The sequence below is a fragment of the Sceloporus occidentalis genome, unplaced genomic scaffold (assembly GCF_023333645.1).
Source record: "Sceloporus occidentalis isolate IW3139 unplaced genomic scaffold, rSceOcc1.0.p SCAF_88, whole genome shotgun sequence".
NCBI classification, from domain to species: Eukaryota; Metazoa; Chordata; class Lepidosauria; order Squamata; family Phrynosomatidae; genus Sceloporus; species Sceloporus occidentalis.
The window spans coordinates 1,634,167-1,649,687 of NW_028317068.1; positions in this window are offsets into that span (position 1 = coordinate 1,634,167).

Sequence of the window (15,521 nt, forward strand, 5' to 3'; positions counted from 1 at the left end):
CAAGGACCCTCAGGGTAATTCCCTCTTTGACCCTGATAACCTACGTCACCCGAGGTCCGCTGAATGGGACCCTCCGGCGCATATTGCCCGATATCTCGCACTGCGGGTGCGCAAAACCCTCTCTAAAGAGAGCAGGCGCAAACTTCGGGCTGAATGTCCCCGCCCTATAGTCCCTGATGAGGTATGTAAGACCCCTGAGGTTGATCCTCAAATTATTCAATTCCTTGCTAAAACAGGATAGAAACCCAGAAAGGGTTTGGAGTTTTCTCTTCGCCACTGTCAGGACAAACTCCTGGACAGTTTGGGCCCCATCACCAAACTTTTTGAGTTACTTGAAGCGGGAAAAGCTTCCCCTGACACCTTTGACTTTGACGAAGCCCTTGGCTGGCTTTAACGTTTGGTCTGTTTGACAGGCAATGCCAATTCAGCACTCTGTGCCGAGAGGCGCAAGTCAATACTGATTAAAATTGAACCTAAACTGGTCAATATGGCTACTCAGGAACCAGGTCCTTCGGCTAAAAGTCTCCTTTTTGGCGACTCGTTCGTTAAGAATGTCGGCTCCTTTGTTAAGACATTTACTGCCCTTGATAAGGCCCAGTCTTCCATGGAAAGAGTTTTTGCAGGGGCCGGACGAAGCAGGGGCCGTTCGTCTGGCCGTGGTTCCAGATTCCATGGAAACTATAGAGGCTCCTATTCTCAACGTCAAGCTCTCCCCGAGCAGCGATCGACCCACTTTTTTCCTCCCAGAGGTCGCCCTGGATCCACCAGAGGCCCCAGAGGATACTTCTTATCTAGACGTCCTTATGGTAAGTCCCTTTTCTCCTTCCCTTCCTCTTCCGAAAGTGGGTGGTCGTCTAGCATCTTTTTTTCACGTCTGGGCTCAAATTACCTCAGACGCTTGGGTGTTGAATACCGTCAAGGGCTATCAGTTGGAACTAACCAATTTTCCTCAACAGGCCCGGCTTCCTCCTTCCCCACAGTTTCCTATGCTTCAAAGTCGTCTGATTTCCGGAGAGGTAAGATCACTTTGTCTCAAAGGGGCTATCGCTCCGATTCCCATGTCCACCCCCGGGTTTGTCAGCTCTCTCTTCCTGGTCCCGAAGAAAGGAGGGGGTATCCCTCCGGTCATCAACTTAAGACCTCTCAATGGTTTTGTGGTGTATCACCACTTCAAAATGGAAGGGATCCATTGTCTCAGGGACCTTTTGTTGCCAGGAGGATGGATGGTGAAGTTAGATCTCCAGGATGCTTACTTCACGATCCCGATTGCGATTTCTCACCAGAATTTCCTACAGTTCATTTGGGAAGGGCAGAAGTGGATATTTACCTGCCTTCCTTTCGGCCTCTCATCGGCCCCAAAGTGCTTCACGAAGGTCATGAAGCCAGTAGTGGCCTTTCTTCGTTCGCGGGGCGTCCGTCTAATAATCTATTTAGACGACATCCTTATTATGGCCCAGTCCCCTTCGCTCCTCCACTTACATCTCAGTTGGTCTCTCCACCTTCTCCAGTCTTTAGGCTTCCTCATCAATGAGGAGAAATCTTGTTTCGTGCCTTCACAGACTATGGAATTTCTAGGTTTCCAGATAGATTCAGTTCAACAGTCTCTCTTCCTTCCCCAATCCAAGATAGTGGCAATCAAGAAGGAGATCAGGAGGTTGTTACGCTTACACGTGGTGACCGTACGTCAGATTGCGAGAATGATAGGCCTGTTATCATCCTCCATTCAAGCCACATTTCCGGGTCCTCTTCATTACAGAACGCTGCAAAGGTTGAGAACTTCTTCACTATCTTCCGTTCCCTCCTACGAACACTGTGTCTCGCTCGACGCCGAGTCCAAAGACGAACTGATGTGGTGGTTGTCCCACATGGAAGCTTGGAACGGCAGGGCCATCTTCGGTACCACTCCAGATGTGGTTATCGAGTCGGACGCAAGCTTACATGGTTGGGGAGCGCGCTACGGGACTATATCTACAGGAGGCAGATGGTCCTTAGAGGAATCCCACCTTCACATCAATTGCCTAGAACTTTTAGCAGGTTCTTTCGCCATCCGGAGTCTGGCACCCCCCAGTGCCTCGTGTTCCATTCTTCTGAAACTGGACAACGTGGAAGCGGTGCGATATATCAGCCATCTAGGGGGCACGAAATCCAAGATGTTGGCATGTCTCGCCAGACTGCTGGAAATGTCGTCTGATTTTCCCAGGGTCATTCCTTTCTTCAGGAATCTCCTCCTCGACCCGGACCTTCGTCCGCACGATCTGCTTCTCCTGGACAAGCTTCAGCTGATAGCCTGGCGTGTTTCCGGGGACCCTGGTCTGTCGAGGGGGTTTCACAACAGACTCCTCCTCTTGGCCGATGCATGGGCTCCAGGAACCAAACGGGCTTACGCTTCAGCATGGCGATCTTGGTCTTGCTGGTGCCTGGACAGATCATTGGATCCCGTTTCGGCCCCTTTGAATATGGTCCTGTCTTTCCTTACGGACCTTTTTCATGACAACAAAGCATATCGTACTGTTAATTTGTATCGTTCGGCCATTTTGGCTGGACATGCCCCTCTGGATTGGGTTCCTGTTGGCCGGCATCCGTTGGTCTGCAGGTTACTTAAGAGTATCCGTTTTACCAGACCTCCTGTGCCCCGTTATTCTTCTACGTGGGACGTTAACGTTGTACTTCGTTTTTTGGAGCACTGGTCCGCTAATCAGGATCTTTCTCTTAAGGAGTTATCAGCAAAACTTTTGCTTCTGCTTTGTGTCCTTTCTTGTAAGCGTGTTTCTGACGTCAGAGCTTTGGACTTTCTTGCTAAGGTTTACCGTCCTGACGGTGTTTTGTTTGATATCTCTAGAAGGACGAAGACCAATATTAAATCGGTTTTCTATCCGTCTTTTCCTCTTAGGCCTCTTCTCTGCCCTGTTCTTTGTCTCCGGGAATATGAGTCCCGCACTCTGGATCTTTGGGATCCTTCATCTCGTCCTTTGTTTGTCTCTTTTAAACGGCCTCATGGTCCTGTTTCTTCTCCCACTCTTTCTAGGTGGCTTAAGTTTTTACACCGGGCAGGTATTGATACATCAATTTTTTCACCTCACTCTGTTAGGAGTGCTTCAGCATCTAAGGCTGCGATGATTGGCTGCCGTTTGGAGGACATTCTGAAAGCGGCCGACTGGTCTTCCGACTCCACTTTTCGGGAATTCTATCTCCGCCCGGTCCACCATTTTTCTGAACGTCTGGTTGATCAGCTTTAAAATTGCACTATAATAGGAGCCTCCGTGTCCTTAATACAAATCTAAGATTTTACTAGTTTCATGACGTAAAGTCATGATTTTATTAAGGACACGGAGGCGAGTATAATTCCCTCCCATTCTCCCACCCCTTTATTTGGTGGAGTAGATTTGCATTTTTTCGCCTTTAGGTTGCAGTCTTTTATGTTGCTATTTATTTATTTGTTGTTTATTTATCTACTTATTTTGTTTCATTTCAGTATGTGTTAATTTTATGTTATCTTTGATTTAGATATTATCTTTTGATTGTCTTTGGTTGCATTGTCTTACCTCATTTACTTCTTCTGTGATGCATTTCCTTGGTTTCTACCGTTGTCCTTTTTTCTTTGTTCTAGTCTGATGCCTTCCGGATGTTCTTGGTCGGTTCTACGTTGTTTAAGATGTCTGTTCCTGTTCGTATGGCGGCGGTTCTGGTCTGATTGAGTCCGCAAGAAAAGAGGAAGTGCAGCAGTGTTTCCCGCCCTTTGATATATCTGATCTGTTGCTGATTGGTTGACCTGTTGATATCACTTTACATGTTTTTTCTCTTCAGTTAACTGCTTCCCTTGTTTTTGCTGCTGAGGGAGTAGTAATAAAGGAAAGAGAATGCACTATAATACTCGCCTCCGTGTCCTTAATAAAATCATGACTTTACGTCATGAAACTAGTAAAATCTTAGAATTGCAATTTATAAATCATTATGCATCAAATGGTTGTGTCATCAAACACGTCATATTAAATGACACACATGTATAAATATTTGAATGTTTTTTTGTGGCAACTATTCTTGAAACAATTAAAAGCCACACATCGCCTACATAGCAAGAGTTTCTTGCTTCCCGTCTGAACCTGACCATTGGGCACACCAGGAAAATGTGAAGAGGGACGGTGACCTTTTCCTGCACCTGTGCTTATTCATGAGGTGGACGCACTCTGCAAAACACCAAACAGGTGTAAGCATGCATGTAATCATGCTTTGGCCAATTCATATAACCAAAACCTCTCATTTATATTATGTTTATATATTTGTTGCCAACTTTATTAGGGTAAGAAGCGCAGACAGTTTTTGTTTTTTGTATACATTGTACAGCCAAATGCACTGTTTTTGCAGCATGCTTACACCTGTTTGGTAGGCCTCGTATTATACATTTGTATTATTTGAGCCCGTGACTAGCTTAGCGCACCGACATTTTTTCTTTTCCCTGTTTGCACATATTTGAGGTTGTTGGCTCCTCATCAGTCTGATTGCAGCTTGCTGTCCAGGGGTTAATAGGGAGGAGGTTTAATTGCACCTCCCCCACACATTAATAAGGTTTTGGTAGCAGTATAAACTGCTTTGTGTGCCCACTATGTAGGAGGCGAGAGTAGGTTCTCACCCTATTGAGAGTGTGCCTTGACATGGCGGGTGAGCTTAACCCCTTGACTGCTAACGACGGCAGGGTGCCGTCGCTAGCAGTCCCAGTCAGGTGCTAACGCCGTCGCTAACACTATCTTACCTTGATGGAGGTCTGTGGACCCCCATCACCATCTACCCCGGTGATCTGCCCCTCACACTGAAGGCGATGACGTCACCGCGCAACTTTATTAATAACTGACAATTGTCAGTTAAAGCGGTATGGGGGCATGCTGCTTAGATGCCTGTAACTCATGCATCTAAGCAGCTACAAACCCCCAACATATACAGTTGGAAAGGTAATCGCCTCACCTTTCCAACGGTATAATGCTTGTGAATACAAAATATTTAGTAAAAAAACCAAAAATGTACAAAAAAGTAAAAAAAATGATTTGGGGGTCTCTAAAGGCAGATAAATAAAGATCAAAATTGCCTAGAGACCCCCAAATTAAATTATCTAAACATAAACTAGTTTAACTTTAAAAAATCACTGTGGTAGCCAATGTTACATGTCGCTATGGTTAGAAAAAACATATTTTCTAGCCAAAGCGACATATTCCATCATTATTTATGCACTCAAGTTTTGTCCTAGAAATACCCCTCATTTGAAGCTCCAAGGGGTGTAGTTTCTTGAAATGTGTACTTTATGTACCCTAATTTAACTTCCCAGATGTCTAGACCACTTTAACTGCAGATATGGCAGATTTGAGAATCTTATTAAAAAATTGTCTTAAAACATTTAGGGGTGATGTCTGCAATTAGACAGCTCTAGACAGCTGGAAAGTTAAATTATGGTACATAAAGTATATATTTTCAGAAACTACACCCCTTGGCACATCATATGACTGGCTGCATGTATTAGTAGCTGTATGTATTAGAACTTGTCGCTTTTGATTTAATTTTTTTTTATTTTTAGAAGTGTGAAATTCACTTATTTGTTGTGCACGTTAGATTTGTGATACAAATACAAATAAGACCTCATTTGCTGCGGCTGGGGGTGTAGTTTCTAAAAATATACAGTTTTGTTGGCATATTTTAACATCCCGAACAGCTAGAGCTGTTTAATTGACGGCAGCCATGCATTAAATTTAAAGATGTCTTTTGTGATAGTCTAGTAAATTTAAATTTTAGCAATAAAATATTAGAAAAACACAGTCTACTGTTCTCAATTTCTGTTTATTTTAGACCGGTTACCTACTACAAATATTTAGCAACACAGATTTTGATATTAGAGTTTAGAAAAATAAAATTACAAACTAGTTTTTATTGAGTCAGAAGTGAAAAAATACACTTTTCCCCCATTTTTAGCTTTATTTTGCAAACCTAATGAGACATATAAAAATGGTATATTTGGAATCTACTGGGTGTGCTGAAAAAAACAATATATGGTTTGTATAGTTTATTCCCAAGAAATGTACTTCTAAACACGTTTAAACGAGAGATGCACTAAAATGCCGAAAACCAGCTTAGCACCCAGGAGGGAAATGGCTTAGCAGCCAAGGGGTTAATTATGCTTTGGCCAATTCATATAACCAAAACCTCTCATTTATATTATGTTTATATATTTGTTGCCAACTTTATTAGGGTAAGAAGCGCAGACAGTTTTTGTTTTTTGTATACAAAAGAAATACGACACAACTGCTGGAACATAAACTTGACTGCTGATACTGTTATGACAAATTTAGGATTTTTTTTTCTAAATTTATCAATAAAAATATTTTTTTACTTAAAAGAGTGTAAGCTATGTCGTCTGTGTCCTTCTTTAGGATTGACCTAAATTAACCCCTTGATGACAATTGCCGGTCCGGGCACGTCACGGAAAATCAAGTCGTTAACGACAATTGACGTGCCAGGACCTTTAAACGCGATCTACTTTCGCTTTCTGCACCGAAACGGCGTTGCTGTAATGCCTCGACCTCGAGGCATTCAGCAACGCCACGATCGGCACTAGGGGCCATCTCTGGCCCCTCCCCGGGGCGTCAACATCCGCCAAACATTGTACGTTTTAAAAGCGTTTAGGAAGCGATCAACGATCACCTCCTAAACTTAAATGGTGTCGCTGGAATGCCTCGATCAGGAGGCATCCAGCGACACCACTTACCTCTGGATGGAAAAAAACCAATAAAGACGAAAAAGTTCGCTAGATGGTCTCCAGACCCTCTAGAGAACTCTGGCTCCACTTGCAGGTTGAATACAGGTACTGCATTCAATCATGTAAGTCAATGGAGCCCAGCTTTCTAATCACAGTGTGATTAGTAAAAATAAATTAAAAAATAAAATAAAATTAATAATAATTAGAAAAAAATAGTAAAAAAAACTGTAAAATGTAAAAATTATTTCCCACTGATGTCACTGTTAGGAGAACCTTCAAGTTGAAAAAAAATGTTACATTTTTTTTAAAAAAAGGCAAAAAAAATAAAATATATATATAAAAAATATATTTTTGTGAGCAAGTCCTAAAATTAGCATATTAGCTTAAAACAATTCTCGCATGGAAAGAGTTAAAATACTGGCATATTAAATGCCCATGGGGTGTCTACTTTAAAAAAATGTATGATTTGATGGGGTAAAATGAATTGGCTGGGTTCAACAATGTCCCAAATAACACGGGGGGAAGGATGGCCACACATCTAATTTCCAATTAGAAAAATGCACACGTCCCAAATGTGGCCTTTTAGTTCCCCCCAAAAATGACAAACCCATGCATGTGGGGTATCACTGTACTCAGGAGATGTTGCTGAAAACATATTGGGGTGTCGTGTGACAGCGGCATAAACCAGGAGCTGTAAATTCATACATAAAGTAGGTGTGTGGGGGAAAAATACACACAAAAAAATACTACTGCAAACTTTGAAAAAATTCTGTTGGTAAAATGTGTGCATGCAGAGTTAAAATACCAGCATTTAAAATACCCTGGGGTGTCTAGTTTTCAAAAATATATGGTTTTGTTGGGCACACTGAAATGGCCCGGCTCAAAGATGTACCAAATAGGACATGGGCAGTGGATCCCCAAATGCCAAAGTTCAACATTGAAAAATGTGCATGCCCCAAATGTGGCTCTTTTGCCCCCAAACAGCCAGGCAAAATCATTCATGTGAGGTATCGCTGTACTCAGGAGATGTTGCTAAACACATATTGAGGTGTTTTATGATAGTGACATATACCAGAACCTGTTTATTCATACCTGAAGTAAAATGTGTGTGAAAAAACAAATGCAAAAAAATGACTACCATAAAGTTTGACAAAGGCTGATGGTAGAATTAGTGCTTGGAAAGGGTTAAAATACTAGCATTTGGAATACCCTGGGCTGTCTAGTTTTCAAAAATATATGATTTGATGGGGTAAATTGCGTGGGCCGGCTTCAAAGATACCCGAAATGGCACATGGGGGGAAGAATTACCAGATTTGGAAAAAATGGCTTTGAAATAGCAAAACGCTACCTGTACTTATTGCCCCATAATGTGTAGAAAAAAGCAAAAAAACATAAAAACATTGGGTATTTCTAAACTCAGAACAAATAGTAGAATCTATTTAGCAGGTTTTTTCATTACCTTTTATAGATGAGTAAAAGATTTTTCAACTAAAAGTTAGAAACAGTCATTTTTTCTAACTTTTTCACCATATTTTATACTTTTTTTAATAGTAAATAATATGATACAATCAAAACAATGTCATCTAAAGAAAGCCCTTCTTGTCCTGAAATAAATAATATGTAATGTGTGTGGGTTCAGTAAACGGGAAAGAAGAAAATTACAGCTAAACACGAGCAGCGCAGAAATGTTAAAACGGCCATTGTCACGAAGGGGTTAATCTACCCTTTTCTGACAATATTTACGATGTATTATAAACAGAAATTGTCTTCTTCTATATGCCAGATTCAATTACTCAAACAGTTATATAAGGCCACAAGGTCAGCCAAAAAGGACAAGTAAAGTCTTCCTTTCTGGCATACATCTCACAAAAGTGAACTTCTTTGGCTATATCAAATAGATTTTAGTGGCCAGGAAATGGGGACCAAAAGGACCAACATTTGGTTAGAAATAATCTGGAAGCTCTACAGAATACTTTTTCGTTTTATTTATGCTGTAATAAAGGTAACCACACCTACCTCTAAGACAATAGTCAGTACATTCTTTTTATGTAGCAACACTATATGCATTTTTATAAGCTTCATGTAGTAAAAATAGTAGGTCTTCCACCCAAACTGTGAAAAAAACACAGTAGTGAAAAAGGTGCTGTTCCAGCTAATCTGGTGAATGTAAAATGTTTAGTTTAAATGAGATAGCACCTTTAATTAAAGGAAGCATGTTTAACTGTTAAAGTGATTATACATGCATTATGCTCACTGGCCTGGGGTTGTCAAGGCGGCTCTGGCATTTTAATGCCAGAGGCTGCCAATGACATACATGTGGCCAACGGTAGGATATGACAGACTGCATGTTACCTTTTTATACTCATGCAGTTTGCGACTAGGCATATCCAGCCAATGGTGACACATGTAGCACCCAATCTAGTGCTGGAGTGTGCTAGATGGTCTGGTTGTATGGACTACAGGAGTAAGGAACTCACAGAATGGGAAAAAGGGAACATACAAATAATCTTAAACTGGGATATTCTGGCCTAGGGCAACAGGATCAGGAGGGGTGCATCCCCTTGCCACATAATGGGGGTCAATCACTATATTGGGCTGGTTGGGGGAAATCCCATCTCCTTTACAACAACCAGACACACCTTCCATAGCATGTAGTATCAATGCATGACACATGATGATATCACATCACTCCACAGAGATAAAGGCGGTGGGGCTGGCTATTCAGGTGCCTAATCTAGATATACCAATGGTTGAACCACTTTTTGGTTTAAATACGGTATATACATTATGGAAAAAGTAAATTACAGAAGGACCACTGTAAGGTACTCATGTGCAGGACATTAAGTAATGGGCATTTCATCTCCAATCGCAACTAATTCCAGAATGAAATGATGTCGGGGAGTCACTTAATTTATGTCAATCACAAAAAATGTGAGAAGAACTAGGGTATTGGCTGGATTTTCCATCTTAATAACAAGCCTAGCAATGAGAACCTTGTATTTATTTAAATGCTCTACGAATTCGATGCCATTGACATTCTGATTTGTTTAAGAATTCCCTAGCCTCTCTGTGTGTAGGAACTTTTTAAGTGCTGGTCTGTAGTTTTAAAGAAAGTTTTATCTACTACATTTCTGATTTTTAAAAAAATCTGTATTATTTAAAATTAATATAGTTATTGCAAAACAGGTTGATCTGCATTTAAACAGCTATAGTTCTAACTGTGCAGACCAAATGGCTAGAAAATATGACTAGTGGAGGCTACTTGTAAGGAGTGATATACTGTTTCGGCTTCAGTGTATGATAGCCACTTACTCTTGCAAAAGTCATGTTAAACTGGCTATTCATGCAACACATCAACACAATTAGTGCATATGGTTAGATATACGGTATATCTCATGCTCTCCTGTGTGTAGGATCTGGCAATCCAAAGCAAAATGCTATTACAAGCACTATATTTGATTATATAATTTGATAAATGCAGACGCACACTTTTCTAAAATGTACAAGACTCACAGACTTAAAACAAATCATTGGGAAATTTGTAAAGATGTAGTACTGTGAGCTGAATACGGTAGTAATGTAACTTCTATGAACATCTTCTGTGATTGCATTATCCTTCAAGCAATTCCCAGACTTAAGAAATCATTATACATACTTGGTTATCCTGCAGATTATTTATAAGGTACTTACCAAATCCCACTGCCCTGATTCATTGAGGCAAACACCCATGTATAAAACCAAATTAAATAATAATTAATAGTATATGCATCCAGGTTTACAATGTGTAATTCCAAAAGGTTCATGGAAACTGAGAAATGTATTGGTATTAACATTACATGTTTAAATTTTGTATTAATGAGCTAAGTTACAGGTAAGCATGTAGCCAGGAACAACGTATTTAATTACATAGATCCAATGCAGCACCAGATCTATGAGTAAGTCCATGCTAACGGACAAAACGTGTCAGTTGATTGCAAGATCATGTAACATTTGGCAATTTGTGGATTTTTAATTATGAATTAAAAGTTATGTTTCATACAAATACCATGTGGATTTAGGTTTTATATAAAGAACCTACTCTGAGAAACTTTTTTGAAGTTACTGTGCACCAGGCGGCTTGGAGAAACCAAGCTTGGACAGTAGCAAGGCAAATGCATTGGAAACCAGTTACATTCTCCTTTAGGAACTGGACCTTTGGCCACAGACCAAACTAGGGTTCTTGGTGCATTTGGCATGACTGAAGGCCCTGACATTAACTTCTGAAAGTGGAAGCAGGGTAGAGGGTAGGGTGACCACATTTTATTTCTGCCAATTAGGGACACACTTACATATTTATATGATGCAAACGGTAATAAGGTCACACACCCTAACCAAATAGCTAATATCTGCGCCAAGTTCTACAAGGAATTGTACAACTTGAAAAATGACAAAAATACTACCCAAACAGATTTACAGCATATACAACATTACCTCTGGTGTGTCATAAAATAGATTATGATAATTTAATTGCACCAATAACACTTGCAGAAGTATTGCAGACAATTAGAGGGATGCCATTGGTAAAATCACCAGGGCCAATTATGCAGGTCATGGCTGTGTTGTTCAGATTGGCTTCAGCAAACGTGAACTACACTGCAACAATTTTTTTAAAGTTTAAGAAACAGACCAATAATAAAACAGAAACTACAGTTGTTTGATTCAGCAGTAATGCAGTCAAGGTTCGATTACACATTGAGCAATACCACTCAGACCTATTATTCATTGAGTCAGAAGTTTACAAATGAGAAGACCTTTTAAGAACTCACTATATAGAGTCATTGTTAGTTTTTCACTCCAGCTGCTAGGATACTTTACTTTTCACAATAACTTTTTTAAGGTGCTACAAGGTGCACAGTGAATTAAAGTCTCAATAACATTAAAGTGACAATAACTGCTTAAGTTTCATGGGGTCAGCAGTACCTCTGCTGCATATTAGAGAGCTAATAGCTATTTTGGTTTGATTAGGCTCCATGTAACAGCACTGCTCAGTGGACATGTTAAAAGGAAGATCACCGATCTCCTCAAGCTTTATGATTAAGCGTTAAGGTGTGAAACATGTCAGGTGTATACAAGGGTGGGCTGGCAGTCTAAGTCTTGCAAGGACAAGCTCTGCCACACCGACACCCAAACATACACACCAGGACAGGCTCTGCCACACAAACACTCACACCAGGATAGGCTCTGCCACACCGACACCCAAACACACACACCAGGACAGGCTCTGCCACACCCAAACACACACACCAGGACAGACTCTGTCATACCAACACCCAAACACACCCCAGGACAGGCTCTACCACATCCGTACGGGTAAGCTGCAACAAAAAAAATAATGTATTTTCCCCACTGCTTTGTTGTTGACCCCCCTTTTGTGATTTTGCCCCCTTGTGTATCCCCCCCCAGCCAGCACTATGCGTATTTATGTCCCCAGCCGTCCCTTTCTTTAGTATTGATTTATGTAATGGGCCCAGCTGCCCCCCTTATTGATCCCACCAGCCCAAATAAAATGCTGCCCTGCAGTATGGGGGATGGATATCTGACTAGCCGGTTTCTTCCACAAGTCTATACATTGCCCTTACTGCAGGGCAGCATTTTATCTGGGCTCGTAAGCAATATGTAAAAGGTTTGCAGTGTCCTGCAAAACATGGCCAATGTGGTAACCCTAATGCCCCACACCCCTGGGTATTACCCCCAGCTAGCCCAGAATTGTATATTTATTCCACAACCCAGTATTGATTTATGTAATGCCCCCACCCAGCACCCCCTTGTGAATTAATGCCCCCACTCCTTTAGTATCATGTCAGATTGTGCTGCCGTGGTTCATTGATTTACTCTGTTGGTTTGTTGTGGTCGGAGTCCCCTCTACCATGTGCACTGCTCAACCAGTTAATGTTTTTCCTCCTTCAGTTTGGTTCTCCCAAACCAGCCCCGAACATTATGAAGGACCTTGTCAAGTCGACACAGCCTTTGTAGTACATTTCTGCCCATTGTCAGGCATCCTTAAAAGACAGAGCGCCGGAATAGGATATCATACGCCAGCACTCAGCAGTTATGAGGGCAGCACGGAGCAGCAGTTGGTGGTGCAGCCCTGGGTTAAGCCTAAGGTAAATATGGCCCTGGAAATGGTATTTCTAACCACGTATAACCCAGAGCCAGGGGAAAATCAGTGGGATTGATTCTTTATAGTGCATAGTTGCCAACATTTGGAAAAAAACTCCAGGGACACTTTGCGGCACAGCTATCAATTACTTACTTGAAAATATACCACATCCAATGCCTAAAAGTTCCACCCACTCTACCCAATCCAGATAATTAGCATAATTTAGCTCCGTCTAGTTAATATGATGTTATATCACCAAGTTTCCACCAACACTACTGTACATTCTTGGTGTGCAGTAGATACTTTGTTGGTATAAGTAAAAATATAGTAAAACCTTTTGCAAATGTGCTTCGGTTAGAGAGCTGTGTCTACACCAAAGAACATACATTAGTTCACAAAAAATTATATAGAGGAGGAAATATAGCAAAAATAATTCTAAAAATAAAAAATGTAAGGTATAGGAGAATTTACAGAATAGAATGAGAGTAATAGGAGCACAGCTACACAGCATTGTAAGATGGCCATACGGGAGCTGCAGTGGAGGTCTGCGCAGCAAGAGCGCATATTTCCAACAATTTTACATCTACCTGGGCCAATCAGGGGAGATCAGAGGATCTGATAAACTGGCCCATGAACCCCACTGCCCACAAAAGTTTTGTAAGTAGTCATTTAAAATGCATGGGGCTCTGAGCACTGACAGTGCTGATAATTTGGCAGAATAATTTCTGCATATACAACCTTACTTTACTTATATCTGAACAATAGAGAAATAGTACACTGATTTTTCTATTGACTATTGCCACCGGTAAAAATGAACTCACAAGCTTACGTACATGCAACAGTGCCCTCTTGTGGTTATAATGTAGTCAAACTGATTTATTCATACCAATATTTCTGTTCGGTAATTTTAAACCATATTAATTCCAACATAAATACCTTATTATACAAACAGCTACAAGAAAAAACGGAGGCAGATAATGGTTTCATTTTTCCTCCTGAGAACTGCATTCAACCATGGAGCCCAGCCTCTTAATCACACTGGGAATAGTAAAATATTTTTTTGGGAAATGGAAAAAATAAACATAAACTACAAAAAGTAAATATAAATTTGGAAACATTTAAAAATAATTATACAGTGATGTCCCCATCAGGGGAACCATCCAGTTCCAACAAAATGTAAAAAAAAAAAAGTCCAAAAAAATACCGTAAATTGCTCAATTAAAAGACAGGGTTTTTTTCAGAAATGGTCTGAAAAATAACCATCGTCTTATATTCGAGGTCGTCTTCTAATCAGACCTCAAACAGAGGTCTGACTACAAGACTAAGATCCAGATCCCCCGCAGCGCTGCAGGGGACCTGGATCTTCATTTCCGGGAGCTGGTGGAGGACTGTGCGATGCACGTACACATCCTCCGCTGCTGCCGGCACTTATGCCGGGGCTTCTATGACGGCACGCCGGCGTCACATGACCTTCTGGTGCTCATTCATAAAAGCCCCGGCGGAAGTGCCGTCAGCAGCAGCGGAAGTTGTCTGCGCGCATCGCGGAGACCTTCCCCGGCTGCCACCACTACACTCCAAGGAATCTGAAGCACGGGGGAGAAGTCTAAGGAAACACTGGTAAGTCATGGAGGGTAAGAGTGGCATATCGGGGTGTAAGGGCTTTCTGGAGGCAGAGTGGCATATAGGGGTTAAAAAGAATATCAGGGAGGAAGAGTGGCATATAGGGGACCAGACACGGACCGGGGAGCGACCGGACCATCACCTTGGAGTGTTTAGTTTTCAAAAATATTTTGGTTTGTATAGAAACAGGCAGCTCAATGGCTCATATAACTGATCGGGAGTCTCCACATTCACTTGTTTATCGTTCAGCTCACGGGTTATGTTTTCCCTATCTCACGACATAATGACTTTTCCTCATCATGCTGGAAGCTGGGCGAGAAACAAGTGAATGTTGAGACTTTCAATCAGTGATATGAGGTATTCATAGCCAGAAGATTGAGACTAATAAGTGGGAATTTTCTCCCTTACCCCATTGATGTGCGCTTCCCTACCCCGTCTTTTTTGGGGGTATAGCAGTTAATTTGTTTAGAAGTAGTGTGTTTCCGATATATTATCCCACACCCTTGTTTGTGCTTCTAATCACCTGTTTTGTATTACTGCCTTGAAAACTTATTTCTCAATGGGCGCCGCCATCTTGCAAGATAGATGGGGAGATCATAATTGAGTCCAATATGGAAGATGCGTGACTGGTAACCTCTATCTACAAGCTTGATTTGCACAAGAGCTGGTCTCTGAATATTATTTTTCCGAGTTCATATAAATCAAAATACGTTGTGTTTACGGTACTTTTTCCCACTGGAGTCAAGCTATCAGACAGTTTCAAATCAGTGGTCATGCCATCAGACGCTTTTTCTTAAGATTAGCAAAATGTGCCTTAGACCTGGAAATGTGATAATAATCATATAATGTTACAATTTTTAGTGGATTTTGCAGAGTTCTCACACAAATATATCTCCCTGCAAAATTAGATACGTTTATTAAACAAATTAAAGGTAAATATCCGCTCATTTCTAGCAAATTACCTTTTATAACATTTCTGCATATATTACAAAATTCCACCGTTGGACCAACACATTTACACAGCAC